At 45.8% G+C, this 4,819-nt stretch overlaps 1 long non-coding RNA gene across 1 annotated transcript; it reads left to right on the plus strand.

Annotated features, from left to right (window-relative positions):
- Nucleotides 1-991: 991 nt before the first annotated feature.
- Nucleotides 992-3,720, plus strand: LOC135916611 (uncharacterized). The gene is made up of 3 exons (XR_010568985.1): nucleotides 992-1,124; nucleotides 2,376-2,645; nucleotides 3,402-3,720. It is a non-coding gene; the product is annotated as an uncharacterized lncRNA (long non-coding RNA).
- The last annotated feature ends 1,099 nt before the right edge of the window (nucleotides 3,721-4,819 follow it).

The following is a 4,819-nucleotide window of genomic DNA, read 5'->3' on the forward strand; positions in this document are numbered from 1 at the left end:
TTGCCTTCGCACTTGAAACAATAAGTGGTGCGCGAGCCGCGTTCCCTCATAGCACTTGTCCTTTATGGGAAACGTCACGGTAATGGAAACGGCAACAATTCCCGCGGAATGTCGGTGTAATGGTTGTGGCGAGAAACGATTTTGAAAACTTATTAACGGAAGGCTTGTTGACGTGGGCCACGCTGCCACATATCGAGCCACCGCTCCCCTTTTTCTATTTCGTCATTCAAAGCCCACGCAATGACGTTTACAGAATAAGCACGCAAAAGCATGCCAGTCATGTTTGGTACGTCGTTGGTTTGAGTGGCCATCTCGGCATGCTGGTCACCACGAGCAATGTGGGAAGAATTTCCTGCATAGCACTGACGCGGTTCGAGCCAACTTCTCTTGAGCCTTCCTTTAGGTTTTTCTTTCTTTTTTAACGTCTCGGCATCATGATTGACAAATGACGCTCTTTCCTTGGCTTTAGCCTATCTGAATGGTATGGCCGCGAGCCGCAATGTGTTTTTCCCAATAATAGGGAGTATTCTATAATTATATCACGAACTCCCGGACCCGTAACATTTGCACACAGTGATTAGGCTAAGTAAATGATAGTCTTCCTTTTTCCCTCTCCTGCTTATTTATTTCGTATCCCGCATAGGGGGTTGGGGTCATTTGTGGAGGCGATCACCATAATTGCAACCTAAAAGCACCTTATGTTTTGAGTACTTCAAGGAGGTAGTTTTTAAGTAAAGAAACATGCCAAGAAAAAAGAAACACGTAGCGTTCGTACGCATAGGCAAGCGCGGAATTCGAAAGAAGTGCTTTCGCAATGACAGGCGCTTATGTTTTTTTTATTCTGAGCTACCTTAAGTCCAATAACTGTCGACGAGATCGAGTTGAAAGATTTCGGTCAAGGTCGTCAAAACCATAATAAACGTGACATATAGCATGCAGTAATTGACGCCTGTGCTTCTTCACAAAGTCGCGAAAACGCAGCACTCAGAGGAAACTTGCGCCAGGCAGAAGAAGAAGAAAACGAAGTTAACAAGCCGCTCGCGGGGGAACAGAAGGAACACCAGTTCAGAACAACGGGATCGCGGTGTCGAAGACAGCCTTAGCCGGAAAACAGATAAGGAAAGGTAAATGTTTTTAAGGAAAAGGTAAATCAGTTTATCGAAAACATTGTACGGACTTTGCTCCCAGTGGTTCGAAGGTGCTGCGAAGATGGCGGTAGTTTTCTTGCTTCGCTTACCTCACGTGGCCTATTTAAACGACTGAGAGCACTCGTGTACAATGTTTCCCAGGTTGGTGTCAAGCGTATATTATTGTGTTGCTGGTTACCGTTTACAATGCGTAATTGCTATGAATGTTTTATTGCTTTGCGCAAGACGCAACTGTATTCGGAATGTCCTGCATGTTGTCGCTGATTGTACAGCAAGATAGTCCTTTCTTACCAAATTACGTGCACGGTGCGAATATTATGAAGTTTTTGAATACTGTTTGTGACAAAACGGAGATGCATTACGTACGTAAGTAAATAGCGTTGTCATTACACTGCCTGCTGCAACGCTACTGGGTTTCTTTTGTTTACGTGCTAATGATAGCGTACGTTCTTTAAAAGAGTTTAACATTCGCAATGGTTACGTGCCACCATAACGTCCTCGTCGCCACGCCATGTAGTCTGTCACACAGTCGTCATTCCATTATCTTGACGTTGCCGCCCTCACGCTGTCATAGACGCGCGTCATTAATACCTGAATTGTATTTCCATTATCATTCCGTCGTCGTCCTAACGGCTTCTGCAGCGCCATTATATGTTTTGAAAACCGGTAAGCGCTCGAGAACCGGAGGGTAGCCTAGTAATTTAAACAAAAACGCTGCAAAACTTTTTTTACGCTGGAATCCCATGAGAAGCGCGGCCTTCAAACCCCCATGTGATTTGTCGACATCGGGGAGTGAAAACACCTAGGCCACGCCACAGCCCCCCTCACGCTTAAATATTCGCGTTAGACACTCTTAACCGTCCTGTTGGTATTTTTTACCGCAATCGACCGCTTACCGTGACTGAAAAGACGGATAATCATCGTAGCACATTACTGAATGCAAACGCCAAATAGCCTCGCAGAGATATATGCTTTCTTTCGCAGTGATTGAATGGAATGAACTTCGGGCATTCCCGCAAGAGGTGATCACACTGCGGTCACGTACCCTGAATCGGTGCAATAAAAGCGTGGCGCTGGAGCAATTATTGGCGACTGTTAGAACAGCTCTGGCTGGAAACTTGCCGTCACTGACTACTTTTAAGAGAGAGCGAGTGGTTAACCGATCGATGAAAAACAGCGCATGCAGTGTGTTACTATAGCGTCTCCAGCTCCGTGCAACACTTCCAGGCTCGGTCATGCGCATCAAGTTTCTTCTCACCGCGGCCCTGGAGAAAATACATGCAATAAGGAATGGCAAGCGTGACATGGACTTGGTTCGTCTTGTGCTCTTGGAGAACCTGGTGCAGAAGTTGACTGCTGTCCTGCAGAGCGATGAAAACTGGGACGACACCGAAGAGGCCGCAAACGGTGACGGCGCACGCGGCCATGTCGCAGTCGAAGCCCCTTCTGACTTACCTCGACGGTCCGCTGGGAAGCACAAACCTGAGACCCAGAGTGGTTAGTAATTGTCGAAACGGTCAGAGGTTTGGAGGTACTTAGTTTCAAAGTGCACCTTCGGCCCCACCAGAGTTAATAATTTTTCACTGTACTTCAGCAACCTCTACGTAAAACCTTCATTGGTTTATAAGCGGGAGCACACGTTTCCGTGCGCGCTGCGCCAGAAAAAGACTTATGAAAGTGAAACAAGCCGGCTTTATTTTTCATTAACACCACGGAGACAGAAATATCCAAACTGGTGGTCTTAGCACCGATATCGAAGTCGTAAAGGGGAGATATAATTCATAATACCAGTGTTGGCAGGTAGTACATTGCCAAGATTCGTGGATATTGGCGTGGTTTGAGGCTTTCATTATTGCATGCAAATACTTTTCATTGCCACAAAACTTCTTCATTATTGCTCATTTTCATTAGTAATATGGCTTCAATAAGGCTTGTTTTCCTGGAAAACACTTCAACTAGCTTAAGCGGAGCCTTAATTGCTGCACGCAAATATTTTTCATTGCGCAAGAAACTCCTTGGTGATTCTTGCGCATTTTCCTTGATAATTTTGCTATAATTAAACTTGCTTTATAAATACTTGAACTAGCTTGGAAAAAGGTGACCTTAACTATTGCTTCAAATATTTTTCATTGCCCAAGTAACGCTTTCATTTTTCCGCATATTCATAAATAATTTCGCTTTATTTAAACTTGTTTTTCTAAAACACTTCAACTTGCTTAGAAAAATTTTTTATTACGCTTCTCTTTCCTGTAGCTACAGATGGACAATCGAAGCTAGCGCGACCTTGCGGCCAGCTTTCGCAGCAGCAAGACAACATGCATCAATTTATCAGGGCGTTGGGCCTTCAACTCGCAAGCAAGAACTCTTTGGAGGAGGAGCTTGGTCCTGAGCCGGACATAGTATTCTTGGATGACTAAGATGAGCCGCATAGGATGTGACGCTAGCACAACGTCATCGCTGAAGCGTCATCCTTTGTAGTAAACCTATTTTGCGCCTCGTGATTCACAACGGGCTCGTGCCGTAGAATCTTGCAGTACGAAAACAGCGTAATAAAGCGTAAGCTGAAGCAGAACATTTCTTGCGTAGCTTTGATTGTTTTTGTTACAGAGGGCAGGTAACGCACTAAACTTTCGTTTAACCACTAATTTGTTTTTTTTCGCAAGTATTAAATGCTTTTAGCTTCCGTTGTGGGTGAACTTGAGCCAAAAGCCAGAGCCGTTACCTGGGCCGTCAAACGAGAACATCTGCGCAAGTGGCGAGAACAAAACGAGATCACACGGGAAACAAGTCAAAAGATTAAGGGATGCAGCCTCTGTGTTCAACCCTTTGTACGAGACCACATTGCATACGCTAGGTACTGCCAAAACAAGTTAGAAAAATTATTGCTTCCGAGTTGTTCATAATGTTTGTTCACAATATTAGTCAAGCTGTAACTTCTATCACGCTGAAATGTTCTTTGTCATTTGCAATAGCGATGTTCAAAACGCAGATACAGGGCACCATGCACTTCGTTGTCATCTTTTGACGATGAGCCAGGGTTGACTGCGCTCTTTCGAACGCCAGTGGTCCGTGAGTTCCGTGGCACGGGTTTTCCGTCCTCTTTTTGAGTGGCGCCTCCTTCAGGCAGTTTTCTTCTTGTAGCTGGGCAGTGCACATTGTCTTCTTGGCGTCTTTCGCTACCTGTCATGCCGCTTTCAGCTGGTTTTCTTCTAGCTGGGCAGCGTCCATATAGACCAGTGCACAGTATGCCGTGGTGCAGTCATTTGTCTTGAGGTGTGCCGCCGTGAACATTCACTACACCCACTTTAGGATTGTCGCTAGCGAAATCTCCAACCAACTTACTCTGTGGGTTGGCATTTCATGCTTATTTCCACTATCCATTACGGGAGCGTCCGCGTATTTTAACGCGATAGCGTTTAGGACCCCGTGTCGCGAAGAATCTGGCGACCCGGGTTGGCGTCCGGCATGTGGTGTCCGAAGTCATTTCGCCAAAATTCGGCCCACTTGGCGATTGTTGAGGTCGAAGATGTCGTGGTAGGAAACCAAAAGGCGATACAGAGCTGCTGCTTGTTCAGGCAATAGGTCCGCAGCAACCATGGGACGAAATGTTGCGTGAGGGCAAATATCATCCTCTGGACATGGCGCAAAATCTGAGCAGACGTCTACTGCAA

Source organism: Dermacentor albipictus, chromosome 2 (genome assembly GCF_038994185.2).
Source record: "Dermacentor albipictus isolate Rhodes 1998 colony chromosome 2, USDA_Dalb.pri_finalv2, whole genome shotgun sequence".
Lineage (NCBI taxonomy): Eukaryota > Metazoa > Arthropoda > Arachnida > Ixodida > Ixodidae > Dermacentor > Dermacentor albipictus.